Raw genomic sequence first — 19,557 nt, forward strand, 5'->3', positions numbered from 1 at the left:
TATGTTATTTCTTAAATTATACAACTAAATATATTGATCATAACAGTGATATAACATGGAAATGGGATGTACTTTTGTGGGACTCAAACCGGGATTGACTGCTCGTGAGGTGAACACTCTGCCCACTCCAATACTGCTGTACTGCTTCATTTGCACATATCCTGCTTTTTATCCTTCTTTTGCTATTTCAGCTACATTAACCATAGCTAAGCGATGGGCACACCCGCGCACCTATGGTTAGTTTAATCGGAGTTTTAAAAGATGTAAATGGGTTTCTTCTTTTAATTTATATGTCCTGTTGCTGTTGTACACATGGGGGTCTATTGATGGGGATATGAGGACACCTGTGAGCGATCTTGTTCATTTCTCAACAGTTTCTGCTGTTTGACATTGCAGGGGTGTGTTTATTCTGAGAGTTCTGTTCTCAGACACGCCCCCTGCACACTTACATGCTCTGTGAAAGCCTAGGAGCTTGGCCAATGCGCCTTCATTACTATGCATGGCGCGCTGCCATCCTGCTCCTAAACGGGCACTTCCTTGCAGGACTACGCTAGTCCTGCATGGGAGGTTAGTGAATCCAGGGGAATGACAACATCTCTGTCCACCAGAAGTATAACTAAATTCTGTATATCAGTTCTGTGACTGAATTTTTATTTAAAAATCAAGGTCTGCAAACCAGCCCACTAAACATTAAAGTCTCAGTACTGGTGTACAAAATAAAAACACATGCTCAAAGGATTTGACTACACTGAAGTTGATCTAATCTTTCTTATAGATATTGTTCTTTATTGCAACATAATTTTTAATGAAAGAATGGCCACAAAAATCTTTCCATTAGAAGGTCAAATTAACACTTCATTCCTTATCTTTATTCATTGTTGGTATTCGTTTGGTAAGAATGCCAAAGAGTGAAAAAAAAAAAATAAGAAAAATCAAAGCAGATAATCTTACAGTATTTGGGGCAAAGGCTTCAAAAATTTACCATGTCTACGACTCTCAGCTAGAGCGTCTTCTGTGTGAAGACATGCGTGAATGGGCGTACCTTCATTGAAGGCTGTGTGTCAGAGCCGGCAACTCGGCACGTAAAAATCTACTGCCGGTCATTAGCGGACCGGAGTTCCACTGTGGCGACCCCTAACCGGGAAAAGCTGAAAGACACAACACAATAACTAAATATTTCATTTCAGGAAACTAAGCAGAGTGACATTTATCCCTTCCTTGCGTTTCATTTATCTAATTTGCATAAAATAAAAAATAAAAAAAGAGATCATAACTATCATTCTTTCTTATCACCACTTTTCCCATAAAGAATAGAAATTATAGCATAAAATAAAGTAGAATAGTCTGGAGCACAGCTAAGAAACCCAACAATGCAAATCCAGAAATAATATATGCTTCCATTTCCATATCTCTCAATAAACAAAAAAGCCCATACATATCCCAGTATTCTTAACAGTTTATAATGTAGAAAATAAACATTTTCTAGAAAAAAATGAAAATTCTTCTAGGGTGCCAGTAATATTTTATTGTCCCTAGAACTGTCAAGCATTTTGGACCATAATCACCACTGAACACAAAGCAAGAGTTTCACTTACATGCATCTCAGTTTCAAAAGAAAAAATATGCAATATACATGATGCTATTTAAAAAAAAAAATCCATTAGACTTCAAAGGACTGAACTTTCATTTTCAAACCTAAAACTGAATTGCTAAAAATGTAGGCATATATATATATATATATATATATATATATATATATATATATATATATATATAGTATGTATATACACCTATTACTATTATGCAATAGAAGGCATAATCAGGGAAGCCATTAATGACGACAAATAAATTCTATTTATTTACAGATAAGTGAGTTAAAGCATGTACAGTAGGCCCTTTTACGGTCATGACAGTATTGAAAGTTGATAAAGAAAAATAATGTAAACCAAAATAACCGATACATTAGGTTTAAAAGTAAATGCAATATGAAGAAGCTTCATATTACTGTAACTATCTTCATGTCACTGGTAATAATACACTACTTTATTAAGCAAACTGTTCAGATTAAGCACTTTTGCACCTTACTTAATGAGTGTCTTCAGAATCTAAACTAAAAATGTTATTGCTTGCTTAAAAAGGTATAAATCTGATATCATACATTAAATGCGAACATTTGAAGGCAAAGTTCAACAAAAAAATATATAAATGCATATGGTTAATGAAAGTAATACCATCCATATTGGGTTGGGGGTTGACACAATTGTAAAGGTGTTTACCTCACAAACAAGCAATGTTCAGTTTGTTTCTTACCAAAAATTGCCTACATATAAAATAACCCACAAGAGCAGTTATCACAGTATATACCTATGAACCTATTCACATTCTAAACTCAAAACATTTATAAAAACACTTATGCTTAAATATTTACAATTTAGGAAACAATTTGATTAACATCCATGTATTACTACCGCTGACATCACTGGAGTGAATTCTTTGGTTGTTTGATACACCTTTACCAATTTAACGGTTGATTATTGTCTATTACTGTAATTCTTTCAATATTTATACAATACACTTTACAAATGAAATGAAAATACAGTCAGACACATCTGTACTAATATCTTTACTGAAGCTGTAGTAATATTTATTGTGTACCTAAATGACTTCACCAGATGTTCTAAGCATGAGTCATGGAAAGAACTTTACAGAGTTGCATGATGAATATAAAGTACTGCTCGTATGACAGCCTTGACTAGTATGTCTGTGGACAGCTACAGGGTAGTGCCATAGTGTTGGCAGTCAGCATTGTTGCCTTACAGATCTAGGTTCTCCTGTTCATTTTCCAGCTAGAATGCCTTTCTACCTTGAGTCTACATAACCCCCCAGGGACTTGAGTGGATCTTTTTCCAGGTGTTCTCAGTATTCTCCTATATTCCAAAGGGACAATGTATGCCAACTGGTGATGCTCAAAGTTGCCTGCAACATGATAGAAAAGCACAGCACTTGAGTTTAACACAGAAACTGTGATTACAAAATTGCCTTTTATCACCTAAGAATGGAAAACTGAACCCCATTCTAACAGGTAAAATGCATTTCTGTGGGGGTTATCAACCCATGTGCTTCCACACTCTTCTGAAACTTACATACACCAACATCAAGATGGCTATATCTTGGAGTAAAGAAAATTCCTGAGATACAATAATCTTGATGTCACTATGCAAAAGCACAACTTGCATTGCAGTCACATTTTTGTCAGTGACAACTGCCTTGAATTTTTGCCTGGCACCCATGTGTGCAACATGCGAGTGAATGCACGCATCTTTCATTAGGCTGATGCTCTGTCTGGGATTCGTTTATTTTCCTTTTGCCCACTGAATGCCAGGATATGCTTTGTCTACTCCATGACCCTAAAAAGGATATAGCAGGTAACCAGAGAATGAATGAATAGAAATTAATGCATGGCTACATACCAATTAATCTTAGCACTAAATCTTCCCCTATGCACAGAATCAGTTTTAAAGTTGTGGGTGGAAAACTAAATAGTAACATGATGGCAGATGGTAACTAATCTTATCATAAGCCTTGGAAAGGGAGAGCTCCCATTCAGTAAATGATGACACTGTTCTTGGGAATCACTGACAATCATGTAGGCACTGTGCTAAGCCTACATGATGTAAGAGTGTTAGTGCAATGAGCAGCAGCGCTAATCAAACATGCATGCTGCTCATCGCCACTACACTGTACTTACATACATAGACATACATACAAATATTTTGAGCATGGGCATTAATGCCCTTACAGCATGACAATATACCAAAACAGTTTTTCCCATAATAAGTGCCCAGGGCAGGCCAACTATAGTGTTCATGGCCATGGAAAAGTGCTTGTAGGCTTGAGCACAGAATGTAAACAAAACTTGCTTATAATCAAAGTTCACATACAAGCATGTACTATAGCAGAGAGATATTAAGGACTAGTACAGTGAAAGAATACTGAAGTGAAAAGGGTGACTTGCACACAAATAAGTGCTTAACACTGCCTAATTAATTTAATAAGTAATGGGAAATGTGTAAAGTGTAGTCATATACCATAAGCAAATGTGCTGAACTATAAAAGAAGCATTTGTGACATACATCCTGGAATGCGGATGTAATGATAATTAATGACAATGACAATACTGGAGTCATGCACATAAATAAAAACAGATATACCAACAAATGATGTGATAGGGTTATAAAGCTGCAGTGCAACAAAGGGGATTTAAATATGATATATATGTTAATAAAATACTGAGCTAACAGTTAGCAGAGACAGAAGACAGATTATGAGATGAATGCCCAGACTGCCGTTATTGCATATGAGATGTATATACAGGGAATTTATGAATGCAAGCTGGCCCCACTGCTATATTCTTCACCTCAGCATGTATACAAAATAACAAATGGACCTTACAGCTGCAATGTCAGGTACATCAGAACTGGACATGTTTTTGCAAAGTAATGTCAGTGGCACTTATAGAAAAGCAGTTATCACCTACAAACATGTAATACACAAGCAAGTGTTGTATAGACATGTAAATGCTAAATAGTAATGTAACAACACAGCATACATAACTGATGAACACAGATCAGATGGCATATCATGATTTCAAGTTTTTCATTCCTGATTTGCAAACTTCTCAGATGTCATTATACTGGGCATGCTGTCATGGAATTACAGGGAATGGTAACATAACGACAATTCAACTGCAGCAACATACAAGAAAGTGTTGTAACAGAGGAACAATCACAGTTTTTGATGGTCTGGCAGGATGCCATACAGTAATAAATATGTATGTAATCCCTTGTGTGCCATTAAGCTGTATAGCATGATGAAAATAATTGTAGCAATAAAGAAATGTTCAGATGAAGACATGCAATACAGAGCATAATAATCTTGGGAATAGGTAAAGCCTGTCAGCAATGAATGGCATAATAAACATTACCATTATGTCATTTCTGAACACATGCCAGGGCAGATATCAGAGAGATGAATAACAATCATGGGTACTATAGAAATACGCATATCAGTCATGTCATGAATAATACCCTTGAAGAGCTAGAAGCACTTTCCTATTGTAAAGGGTGCAGATGCCCTACCTTACAGGAAAAGGTCTGAAAAAGGTGACCTTCTGTGTATGTTATAACTATTGTTTATGTATAAGCCACTGCAGTCTGACACATTTGTCAGACAAACAGATGTTATCAGATTCAAGCCCCTGCTTCAGATTCAACCCCCTACTTATTATACTAGGCTCTGTCCAGACCTTTGTATTGACTGCATGTGCCACATCAGATAGCAATGGAGGCTGTCACAAATAAAGTACAGTTGTGTACACTTACTATAAATGAAGATGTTTGAGTGTATTCACTGTTGCAGTCATTACATTTGGGTAATCTGCTGGCGGGTTGCCCTCAGTCAGCCTGAATTCCAAAGTCTTGGTTCCTGCGTCAGTTGGTGTCTCGTCTTCCATGATGTCAGGTCATCAGGGGTATAAAACAAGCAGCTGATGCCATTTTCTTTAGTTTTTCTTGCCCCAGATGTCAGGTGCCTCCATAAATGTAGCAAATATATATATATATACATGCATCAATATAAACTTTACCTTCATCTACAAGCAAATACACCACATAGGTTGTAGAAGATAGTGAAGGAAAGATAAACTCCAGAATGAAAGGGGGATGGCGGGCAGGTAACCTGGACTGCAACAGTGAATACACTCAAACATCTACATTTATGGTAAGTGTACACAACTGTACTATGTTCTTCATGTTTCACTGTTGCAGTCATTACATTTGGGTAAAATCCCAAAGCTATGGTTGGGAGGCTGGAGCTAAACAGCATTAGGTGCCGCTATAAGACCCTGCAGAACTACAGTGGCAAAGCCTGCCCTGGACTTAGAGTAGAGAGGCAAATGATAATGCTTTGTAAAGGTGTGAACAGAACTCCAAGTAGCAGCCTCTAGAATGTCTTTGGTTGGTACTCCTCTGAGAAAGACTGCTGAAGTAGCTGCAGCTCTGGTTGAATGAGACCTAATGCCCTTGGGCACAGGTTTACCATGGTGTAAGTAGCAGAAATGAGTGCAGTGGCTTATCCATTTTGAAATAGTCTGCTTTGAAATAGCCTTTCCTTCTGATCCTGCATCATATGTCACTAGTAATTGCTCAGTTTCTCTTAGAGCTTTAGTCTTGCTCAAGTAGAATCTTAGCTGTCTGTGTACATCCAAGGAATGCAGAATTCTCTCCCCCTTGTTCTGCGGATTTAGATAAAAGGTTGGCAGATGAATAGTTTGGTTAAGAGGAACACTGGAAACCACCTTAAGCATAAATATTGGATTTGTCCTCAGAGACACCCTGTCTGGGTAAAATAAGATAAAAGGCTCCACAGCCATGAGGACCTGTAGCTCTGAGACTCTTCTTGCTGAAGTAATTGCTAGTAGCAGAGCTGTTTTCCATGATAAAAACTTTATATCAGCAGTAGCAGCTGGTTCAAATGGAGGCACGGTGAGCTTTTCCAACACATAATTGAGGTCCCATGCAGGTATTGGTGATCTTCTAGGAGGCCTTAAATTTTTGGCTCCTCTAAGATACTGCTTTAGTAAAGGATGAGAAAAGATTGGTGGCTCTGTATTGTAATAAGCTGAAATGGCAGAGGCATGGATTTTAATTGATGAGAAAGATAGGTCTTTGTTAAGCATCTCAGTCAAGTATTGTACTATCTGAGGAATATTTGGTTCTGCTGTATCAGTTCCTTGTGCTTGATTCCAAGCACAGAATCTCTTCCATTTATCAGCATAAGATTTTCTAGTACTAGGCCTTCTGGCTTCCAAAATGACATCCATCACAGCTTTACTGAGAGGTGTTGTTTGTATAACCACATGATCAGCCATGCTGCCAGGTTCAGTGTCTGGAGTTAATTGTGCAGGATCTGATTGTTTTGCTGGGACAGTAGTTGAGGTCTTTGAGGTAAGGTCCAAGCTGGGTATTGAGACAAGTTCCTTAAGATTGGGAACCAATATTGGCGGGGCCAGTGTAGGGCAATTAGTATCATCTTTGGTTTCTCTTGTCTGACTTTTCAGGAGGACCTTGGGAAGAAGAGGCAGTGGAGGGAAGGCGTAAACTGATAGTTCTTTTCCAACTGAAGGATAGGGCGTCCACTTTCCATGCTTGTCTGTGATAAGTCCTTGTGCAGAATCTTTTCAATTGATAAGTTTGAGGGGAGGCAAATAGATCTATGTCTGGGCTGCCCCATTTCTTTGTTATCATGCTGAAGACTTGTGGATCTAGTTTCCACTCGTGAGGATCCATAATGTTTCTGCATAAATCGTCTACCAGAGTATTTTGCTTTCCTGGCAGGAATTGAGCTTGAAGATGTAGTTGGTAAATCAATGCTGTGTCCCTCAGTGCCATGGCTAATCTGCAAAGGGGGTATGAGTGCGTGCCCCCTGCTTGTTTATATACCACATGACCGTGGTGTTGTCCATCTTTATCAGTAGCTGTCCTGGATGAAGTAAGTCCTTGAAGGCTGTCAGGGCATTTTGAACAGCTAGCATTTCTTTCTGGTTGATATGTAGATACATTTGTTTTGGGTTCCATAAGCCCTGAATGCATCTTCCTGCCATGTGGGCCCCCCAGGCATAATCTGATGCGTCTGTTGTTAAGGTTTGGTTGGCAGGGGGTAGAGTGAAGGCCTGTCCCATGTTTTGGTGACATGCCTTTGCCCACCATAGAAACTCCTCTTGCAGGCAGGGAATGAGAGGAATCATTGTTTCTAGACTGTGACAATGTTGACTCCATAAACTTTTTAGGTACCACTGAAGTTTCCTCATATGCAGTCTTGCATATGGAATCAGTAGGATGCAGGATGCCATGAAGCCCAAAACCTACAGAATTTGTTTTGCAGATAACTGGGTCTTTGTTGCCATCAGTTTGAAGTAAGTAGTCAGTTGCCTTTGCTTGTCTGGCGTGAGGTAAGCCATCTGGGCAGTTGTATACAAGCTTGCACCCAGGAATGTTATCTTTTGAGAGGGTACCAGTTGTGATTTATTTTCGTTTATTGTGTACCCTAGGCATGTTAGAAGCCTTTTCACAAATGCTAGGTGTTGAAGAAGAATGTCCTTGTTCTCTGCTTGAATGAGACATTCATCCAAGTAAGGATATATTTGAATACATCTTTGTCTGCAAAATGCAATTACTCATGCCAGGCACTTTGTAAAGACCCTGGGCGCAGTAGATAAGCCAAAGGGCAGTGCAGAGAATTGGTAATGCATTAAGCCAGCCTTGAATCTGCGGTATCTTCTGCACTATTGCCTTACTGGGACATGCAGGTATGCCTCTTTTAGGTCTAATGACACCAGCCAAGCATTCTTGCCCAGCATGGGCTGCAAAGTCAGTATTTTGAATTTTGGAATGTCCAGGTATGTGTTCAAAATCGATAAATCCAGTATTGGCCACCAGGCCTTGTTCTTTCTGGGTACCAAGAATAGTCTTGATAAAAACCTTGTCCTTTTTCCTGTTCTGGTACTGGCTGAATGGCCCCCATATCCATGAGGGACGTAACCTGTTTCTGACCCTCTGCCCATTGATTTTTTTGGCAGATCTGGCCAACCGTTTGCCATTGGCAGAGTATGGAAATGGAATCTGTATCCCTGTGATACTATGTTTAGCACCCACTTGTCCTGGATTATTAACTGCCAATTTTGAGCAAAAAGTGCTAATTTTCCCCCTGAGGGTGCTGCCAAAAGATAAGTGCTTGGTGAAGGCAGACGGAAGCCATTGGGACTGTTTTCTGTAGGTTTGCGCTTTATCTCCTCCAGATTTGGAGGTAGAAGTGCCCCATTGCTTTTACCTGTATGAATCTTGTGCCTGGTATCTGGAACCCTTAGGGCATCTGGGTTTGCCCCTTTGAGCTCTGTCTGACACAGGAAAGGACCAATTTTTTGTAGGCCAGTGTCTACTTAATCTTGGTGGCTGCACTTGTAAGAAGTCCTTTACAGTTTGCATAGACTTAGCTTTGTCTTCCATTTTCTTTAAAATCTCTTCTGCCTTAATACCAAACAGAGTATCATGTTGTAAAGGTGCATCTAGTAATTTAACTTTAACATGATCAGACAAATTTTGTTCCTTTAGCCAGGCATGCCTCCTAATCGCAGACCCAGTAACTGCGGCCCTGCAGGAGGCCTCTAAAGAATCAAAACCACATTGCAAAGTATGTTTTCCAACCTGTTCAGCTGCATGCAATAATTCCTGCAATTCTTTATTTTCTGCACATTCAGAAATCAACATAATTTTCTGTTTCAGCTATCCCATAACATGTTTTTGATACTTGAGCATATGAAACTGGCAGTTTAAGGCCCTAATTGCCAAGATTGCAGATGTATAAAACTTTTTTCCCCATCTATCCAGTGCCCTTGAATCTCTGTCAGAGGGGGTAGGATTTTTTGCTGTTGAGGCCTTAACTCCCTTTGGACCCTGCAAAATAGTTTCAGGATCAGCAGCAGGGTTTCTAAATAAAAATTTGTGTGAGTCAGGGACCCTGTAATATCTGTCAGGCTTGCTGGGAGCTGATGGTAAGGAGTCAGGGGTCAAGCTTGACTCCGAAAACACATCATCTACAATGTCTAAAACAGGGGGGTATGGTTAAAGGCCTGTGTTGAGGGAGAAGAATGCAAGGTTTCTCCAAATGAATAATCCTCAGGAGGTGATGCAGATGGTATGGACTCCTCTGCATCAGAATCCTCATAGGGAGGTATAAATAATTCCTGACCAGAAGAGGAATCAGAAGAAATAGAACCCTGATCTGAATATTCATAATCAGTGTCTTGCCTAGGCCTCTTATCTGCAGGGGGATGGGAACCCCTGATCAAGGTAATAAGATCTTCAGCCATTTTGATCATCTGTTTCTTAGGCATAGAGGCCTGTGCATGTGGCTCATGCGTTAGTTTTTTAGTTTTAGAAGTTGCTTTTGTCTTTGGTTTTGCAGCTGTCATCAGTTTGATATAAAAATGTTGAGGCCTGAATACACCCTCAGAAGCCGGTGCCTGCTCAGCGGCTCTGGACCCATCTGAGGGAGATACATCTGTGGGTCCAATACTTTGAGTATCTCGCGGCATGCCGGACTCCACATGGGTGTCGGTAGGGGCCTGCGACTCGAAGGTAGCGGGTATCAGGGGCTGCAAAAGTGCCTCACTGAGTACCGGCAAAATGGCGACTGGCTGGAGAAGCTTCGTTGTCGGTTTTGGACTTTGACTGTCTCTCTCTGTCCTTTTCTTTGCATTTTTTATGTACTCCGGTAGTTGGATTGCTATCCGATGACATTTCTGGGTAGTTAAATCTGTTTCCATAATACCTAGAGGCAAAACTATACCAACACTTAATAGTGTGTTGGTTAAATCTAGCACAAAACTGACAGCCAGGCTCGTTGTGATCAGGGCCTAGGCAAGGAATACAGTATAAATGGAAATCCTTATGAGATATTTGCTTCCCACAAGTAATACAATTATTAACTTTTGCTGACATCGGTATGGAGCAAGAAAAAAGTTTCCCCAACAGGGTACTTAGCTTTAGTGAAGACTTCGGTTCTGAAACTCAGTCTCGACTATTTCAGGAGTTGGCTGACTGGCACTTGCGAAATGCTTCTGCTTCAGGCACCATGCGGCAAGGAAGACTAAAGAAAATGGCGTTGGCTGCTTGTTTTATACCCCTGATGACCTGACGTCATGGAAGAGGAGACAGCAACTGACGCAGGAACAAAGACTTTGGAATTCAGGCTGACTGAGGGCAACCTGCTAGCAGATTACCCAAATGTAATGACTGCAACAGTGAAACACGAAGAACATCTGAACCAAACATATGCATTAGAAAAGGTGCTATGGATATAACATGATTTAGTCAGAATGCCAAAAAAGAACTACTATGAATGTTACTGTCCACACAACTGTAAGCAGTACAATATAAATGCTTCTTTGACAAGGAAGCTGTTTCCATCATGTATTGCACACACTGTCCCAGAAATAAACCAGTCTATCTGTGCAGGTATGCTATACAAGCCAGTAATCAATGCACATGCCACAGGAGGAGTCAGAGAGTGACATGCCCCAAATAACCATTTCACTGCTATGCAATTGCAATCTGTGATGATATATCATTGTCTAGCATAAAAATGGATAAGAATAACTTGATACAATGGTGTTTATGTAACATCAGTGCCTTCATATAATGTTTCCCTTTCAGGAATTGAACAGCAAGCTATGTGACTCTACCAACTAATGACATACTGATGAATCCCAAGTGCTATAGTGAAAGTATTAACACAATTGTGACACTCCACCTATGCTAACTTATTTCATCAGATGTATGTGTTATAAACAATCTCTTTGAAATGCAAACAATGGTGGAGGCCACTCTCACTGTAAATGAACACATAACTGTGGTGTATGCAATTCATGCATTACAGTATAAGGCCAGCAATACTAACAGGCACTGAATGTGAATGTTGAACACATGAACATTTGACAACACCATACTTCTCAACCACTTAGTGTAAGAAATATGAACAAAGCCTAAAATAATAGGGGAACAAAGGCTCAGAAATAGGGACATATTTTAAATATTGCTCTTATAAAGTTAGAAAGTTGTTAAAATTTCACAATTTGTGTTAGCATGTATTTTTGAAAGATATGAAATATGAAATTCAGCTATATTGTATTATTTAGTGACTTCAGTCATCAGTGATTTGTGAAAAAACAACAGGCCAAAAAATGTGATGCAAACAATCTGAACATTCTGCAAAATTCTGGACAGTTGAAAGGCATGGACAACAGAAAATATATGATATTGTACAGGATGCATGCACCATGGTAGAAGTGTCAATACAATTGTGAACTATGTCGATATGTGAAGGCATTACATCATGTTATCACTGCAAGGGATGTGTATACCTGTAATTGCTGTACTAAGTCAACAAGATACATCATGTTATCTTAGTCCCTCATGCCAGAGTATAGCTCTTCCTATACACGTTATATAAGGGAACTGTAATCACATGTCATCATTACTCTTAATAAAAGCATTGCTATCTGAGAAATGATCATAGTTTTTGTAAGAGGAATCAACATCTATATGTGTACACAGTAGATGTGTTTGACAACAGTGTTAGCAACATGTACAGTCACAATAAGACCAACACAATGTAGTCTGAGCAGTAATGGTTAGATTTAAACTAGCTACCCAAGATCACAAGCTAATGTTGAGGTACAATTGGGACAGTGCACATTTCAATGATGGATGACATCACCACTGCTTATTAGCTGGATGTTTATGCTAAAATGTGGCCATGGTGCATGATATATATATATATATATATATATATATATATATATATATATATATATATATATGTATGGATATATTTGAAGGGTATTATAAGTGTGTGAAAGACACATATACATCTGGCCTGAAACATGGTCTATATGTAGTTACACAATGTACAAAGCACAATATCAAAGTCCCACTCCAGCTGTGAGATTCTGCAGTTGCGGTTAAATTAAGTAACATTGTGTAGTGAAAATGTTATTACCCCTGGGGATGCTGAAATCTGCTAGTGTAACAGTGTGCCACTATAAATCCATCTCATAAGTGAAACTGTACAAAAAAGTGATTGTTAGGTAGCCAACAGTATATGACAGTAATCACAGTCACACTATTTAAGCAGGGATGAACTCAAAATATCTACCTATCCACTTACACCATCTATACAGCACATTATCACCAGCCAGTGTCAAAGGACAATACTGAGTACAAGTGACCATACAGCATCTATGAAGGGATGACATCAGCAGTGCATGGAGATATGTCTGGAAAAACTACTTTTACAGTCATTGCAAAGATTAATCACTGCAAATGTGTATAAACCAATCCTGGATTCATTCACAGTCACACTCACATGTTTAGAAGGTAAGTACAATTGTATTCGAACCCCATACAGATCTATTTACACATTCTAGAGAATTGTGCAAGAAATGCAAGCACTACAGGAGACGTCTGGCATTTAAGTGCAACAGTTCACTTTAGAAAGAATGACCTCATCAGTGTGTAATACCAGGGTGTAGACACAACATATAATTTTGAAATTATGTGCTCTTATTGTTGCGCCACAAACCACCAGTCAGTTGAGAAATGGATGCACCCCATACACATTTAACAAACATTTCCAACACTTTCCCTTTGAAAATATGAAATAGATATTTTGTTTCAATCTATGACTCCTATTAGAAACATTAATTTAGACAGTTGTGGAAATACTATGGCCTGAAAACGACATACTTTTTAAAGCAATGAATAGAAAAGAATAGTACTGAGTACAGTACAACTAGTATCCCTAACTACAGTCTTGCGTTACAAAAAAGTTGTGATTGTGAAAAGTGGGATTAGGAGTTGGTGGAGTTATCTAGAAGTTTACAATGTTTAACCAGAGTAGATGCTGATTGAGCTGAAGCTCACCTAACTATGCACCCCCCCCCGACACACACACACATTTTTTTCATACTGTGCAGTGAATGTCCTACCTATCTAGTTACACAGTGTAGAAAGCACAGTTCTAATCACAAGTGCCACAGGAGAAACCTGGCTCTTAAAGACAGAGAGTGCAGTTTTGTCAGGATGACTACATCAGTGTGTTACAGAGATGATGCTTCAGTAAAAATGTGAGATAAGGGAGCTCTATGAAAAGTTAAATGTATTTTTCTCTAAGGAAGTAGCTGTAGCATGAAAATTTACACACACACTGTCACATACAGACAGACACAAGTTTCCCATGTTATGCATCAAAACTCTTACCTGTCTAGTTGCACTATCAAAACAGCAATGTATTAGTTACAAGCATCACAGCAGAAGTCTGACTGTTAAGGGGACAGAGTGCACTTTTGTCAGGATGAACATCAATAGTGGGTTTCATAGTGGATATTTCAGTAAAAAGTGGGATAAGGGAGCTGTTTGAAGAGTTAAACATATTCATCTAAGGGGAAGTGGATACAGCATCAAGTTTTATACACACATGATTTTCCTAAGTTAGGCATCAAACCTCCTACCTATCTGGTCACATGATCTAGCGAGCACTGCATTAGTTGCAAGCACCACAGGAGAAACTTGACATTTAAGGAGAGAGAGTGCACTTTTGTCAGAATGACTTCATCAGTGTTTTCATAGAGGCTGTTACATTAAAATGTGGAATAAGGGAGCTGTGTGAAGAGTTCAATCTTTTCTTCTCAGAGGAAGTGGATACGACACCAAGCATTACATACACACACACACACACACACACACACATACACACACACACACACACACACACACACACACACACACACACACACACACACACACACACACACACACATACATGCACACACGCACGCACACACACACATGCAAACACACACACACATGCACGCATACACACAAGCACACACACACACACACACACACACACACACACACACACACACACGTTTAGTTAAGCAATGTAGAGAGCACATTGGAGGTCTGACCACTGTAATATGTGCATGCAACTCTGTAGCATGTTGAAAAGTACATTAAACTGAATGAGCACAGCTTAGCACAGTGGTATGAAGCACAACAGAGTAATGCAGCCAAAGGTAATAAAATCACAAGCTGTTGCCATAAACTGTGTACTGTACTTCCACTTAGCCTTAGTTGTATTTGTTTCCCAGTGCCAGACATTGCACAAATGCAGAGGTGGAAAATAATGACACAAAAGACAGAAGATGCATCAACAGAGTGAGATAGTGACAGTGATAAAGTAGCTTATGACAAAAGAAGGATAATGGTGGCTTATAACAATAAGTAGCCAATAGGTATGCATATAATAGTGTTCCAAAATAGTCAGTAACATTTAGCTAATGGCTGGATTACAACCCTTGAGATTAGTCAAAAATCTATCTATACATGTGAGAGCATTACCTCAACACACCACAAATAAATTATTACTTCACAACATTTAAATAACACATTTGAAACACAGTGACAACTTACTGAAGCAGAAGGAGTGATCAAAGACAAGTAGAGACAGATGCAGAAGGGAACATCAACAATAAGTTTTGTGGGACATGTAGGAACATCTGCATGGTGTGTTACTCTTACTTATTAAATCATCATTAATCTGCCAAGCACTGTATAATAAATTGCCTGCTACAGGGACAAATAGGAGGTAGGAGAGTGAAATAAACATGAAGACATAAGCAGGATGAGGTTGACTTAATAAGTCTCCCTGTTGGGGCTGCAATGTTTTTGCAAATGAAGTCTTGCTGCACTATTCAAATGATATGTTAATAAAATGTTGTAAATGGGGAGAAATTTATTTATTTATTTATTTATTTATTTATTTATTTATTTATATTTGTTGACTGGGAGTGTCCGACTGGACGTATGTCCATTTTCAGTGGAGGCCCAGGGAGAAAAGCTCCACAGTTAAAATATACAGACAGTAGTTACATTAGATTTACATAGCAATTAACAATTTGATCAACATAGCAATTAATTACAAACATAGTTACAGATGAAGAACATAGTACATCAGTAGACAACTAGAATCTTTATCATCTGCGAAGTACATAACAGACATTAACAATTGTTACAATAAGAAGTTCCTGCTGTATAATAAGTAGTTAGGCTTATGAGCATCTGAGCTTGCTATAATCAAGGTAGTTGGTGGGGTGCAAAGAAAGGTAGTGGGTGGATGGGGTGGGTGATATTAGAGGGGGAGTTGCAAGGGCATAGCCAGCATGTTTTTAGGTGCGCTTTTAGTAAAGTTTTGAAGTGGGTGCATGATGGTAAGGAGGTAATTGTGGGTGGGAGGGAGTTCCATAATTTGGCTATGGTGCAAGAGAATAGTGCTTCTCCAGCAGAGTTATTGGCTTTAGTGACCTGTAAGTGATTTTTGTTACTGGATCTTAGTGGTCTGGTGATGTGATAGGGTTGGAGTAGATTCTGGAGGGATGAGACTTTTAGTGGATGGTTTACTAGCTTGTGGGCGAGTGTGAGTTGATACCATTGAAGGATGTGAGGGAGTTCAAGCCAGCCCAGTTCAGCAAGTGAGAGACAGTGGTGACTATGGTAGGATGCCCCTGTGGTGAATTTGACAATTTTGTTGTAGCAGGTCTCTAGCTTGTTTAGATCGCATTGCCTTAAGTTGGTATATATTGGAGAGGCATAACGTAGGGTGGAGATAAGTGGGGATTTGCTACTGAAATCTTTGCTGCTTTGGTGAGAAGTTGCTTATTTCTGTATAATGCTCCTAGTTTTTTGTGGACTTTTTTATGGTCATGGATATGTGAATGTCAAATTTTAGTTATTGTCTATTTCCACTCCTAGCAATTTGGAGTGTTTGGTTGGGTGTATAGTGGTGTTGTCTTTTGCTGTGATGTTAAAGTGAGAGTTGTTTTGAATATGTTTGGTGGGTTGGAAGATGAGTAGTTTGGTTTTGTTTGGGTTGAGTATTAATTGGGCATCGGATAACCAAGTTTCAACAGAGGAAAAGGCTTCCTGTGTGACTTTCTGTAGTTTGAGTAGGAACTGGGCTGAGCAGATGATGGTTGAGTCATCTACGTATTGTATGAGTGTGCCATGTTTGGTGGCAGAGGCTAGATTATTGGTAAAAATAGAGAAGAGTAGGGGTTCAAGGATGGATCCTTGGGGAACCCCTATAGAGACAGGTAGTTGGGGAGATATGTCATTCTGCCATACAATGGATTGTTGTCAGTCGGACAAGTAACTCTGAAACCAGTTGGTGATTGATTGAGAGAAGGATAGGTTATTGAGGACAGAGATGAGTTGTTTGTGTGGGACCATGTCAAATGCTTTAGGTCTAGGAAAGTAGCAGAGGAGAGATAGCCATTGTTTTTATGCTGAAGGATAGTGTTAGTAAAGGAGAGTAAGGCAGTGGTCGTGCTATGGTCAGAAAAAATGCTGAGTATTGGAAAGGAGGTTGTTAGTAAGGAGGCAATCTGAGACCTGAGAGTGAATGCATCTTTTTAGTATGTTGGAGAGTGGAGAGAGAATAGCTATGGGGTGGTAATTGGTTAGTTTTGTGGAGGAGCCGCCTTGGTGGTGGGGAATTATATGTGATACTTTCCATAATGTGGGAATGTAACTTTCTGATAGAGGTTTGTTAATCAAGATGGATACTGGGTAGGCCAGAGCATCAGCTGCAATTTGTAGGTATTCACTTGGGAGGTTGTCTGCTGCTAATTTGGTGGGCTTAAGTTTAGTCAAGAGTTTTTTATGTTGGAGGTAGGAAAAGGAGAAAAAAATAAGACAGTGGAGAGATTACTAGTTGGAGGTGTGGGTTGGAGGGGAGGGGGGTTGTGTTGTCTAGCTAGTGATAGTATGGTTTGTGTGAAGTGTATGTTGAATGAGGTAGCAATATTTTTGGAGGAGTGAGGGATGTTAGAAGGAGGGGTACTGACCTTACCTGGGTGGAGGATGGAGTTTATGGAGGACCAGAATTGTTTGGGGTTGTGTTGGGAGGAGTCTAGGGCAAACTTGTAATATTGGAATTTGTCCTGTTTTACTAGCTTTTTGACTCTGTTGTGTAGTTCTAGGAATGTCTGTCTAGTTGAGGGGGTTTTGTACCAGTGCTCCCAGGCTTTAGAAACATATAGACATTTGTAGATTAATATATGATAGGAATGTGAAATGTTGTGAATTAATAAATTGACTTACAGCTGTAATTGAACATGTGATGCTATGCAAAAACATTAGGCTACAAACAGAGTAATTATCTCAGTGCATCACATAGGAACTCCTACTTTATTACATCTAGCAGCCAGTTCAATTAACTGTATCACAGTACTGCCTTTTTATGCTTTTACTGTGTATTACCATAGGGCAGTGGATTTAAGCACATTTGCATGAAAGCAGCTGGACAACTGCAGATTAAACGGAAATCTTCAGCTTTTGCAATAAGAAGTTAAACAGATTTCACTGTCACTTAGCACTGCTGTGCTATGCCAACCTCTGTGCAAATGCTCAGGACATAAATTGAAGGCTTTTCCATGGGACAGATTTAGTCATGTGTGTTGTATATGATTTTTTTTACAAGATTAAACATGTAAAAAAGGCTGGCTAGAAAACTGGTTAAAATGGGTTTGGCATGCAAAGGGTAGGACACAGGGGAAATAATACAGAAATTCACAGGAGGGTCATGGGAGAGCACCATAGCCATCCACTTCTTCACAACATAAATGTACAATTGTACACAGAATTTTATGAATTGGAGAGTCGCTACATCAGTGAAGGGTGACAACAACAAAATAATATTGTATAGTCAATGAGACCAAATCAAGTGTGTCAAGATGACAAATAGATGAAGTGGAGAGCTACGTACAAGGCATACTTTTTTGTGGGACAGGTGCCCATTTTTTATTTTTGGGAGAAAAAGAGATGAATGTTGGGAAAAGTGCTTAGGAGTGAGAGAATTTTGTAGGTAGGGTAGGTAAGAAAGCAGGCACAGTCATACAGGACATGCAAGACAGACAAGGATTGTGATGGAGACAAAAGATTGGGGGACACCATGATGGGGGATAGGTAGGAGACATCGGAGGTGCACCCACATCTAGCTTGAAAACAGTGAGATGCTACTCCTCACTCTGAGAACTGCCATCACTGTCTCCTGCAGCAGCTCCCTGGGTCAGTGCCAGATGTAGCATCATCTTTGCAATCTGATGCAGGACCTTTTCAACCCTGCTGATATGTGTACCACAGCCCCTCTCCATTATATCCTCCACCAACCCTGTCAGCTCCTACCCAGTGACAAAATTGCCACTTCACTACTACTTCTCTCAGAGAGTACCACTGCACCAGTAGCCAGTTTGGCATGTAGTGCTAAGCAATAGTGGTTGGTCTACCTCTTTGCACTGATGGTCATTTATTATTCAATAGCAAGGTATAAAAAGTACAGATTATTAATAAATTATAACCCCCTGCCAAAAAAAAAAAATCAAATAAAAAAGAGACAGAAAATGTGGGGGTACAAAAAAGAGATAATTGGATACATGGCATGTCATAGTACTGTATTTTTCAATAAACTTTGTTTGGCAATACATAAACAATTATGATAATTTACTATATATGATGGGAATGTATTTATGTGTCATAGGATAAAAAAACTCACTGCTGTGATATAGCAGACTATTTCCCTATAAGAGATATGAAATATATATTCAAATTTAATAATTGCAATTACCATAATTTGATTCTTCCTGACATATTAATACTGTGAATATTTTATAAATACTTATCCAGTAATAAAAAGTAATTTCTGCTTCCGGGTATTGAATGCACACACAGTTAAGCTGCTGTTTGCATTGCCTAATACAAGCAGCAAGAATTATTGTTAAAGGCCTGCATGCTTGAGATGAAGACTGAAGTACGCCTGCTCAAGATGCTTGTGCTTCCGGGAATGAAAAGAAATTTCTGGCTTGAATATGGAGCTGAGTCATAC

Source organism: Protopterus annectens, chromosome 13.part0 (genome assembly GCF_019279795.1).
Source record: "Protopterus annectens isolate FY-2018-M chromosome 13.part0, PAN1.0, whole genome shotgun sequence".
NCBI lineage: Eukaryota > Metazoa > Chordata > Ceratodontiformes > Protopteridae > Protopterus > Protopterus annectens.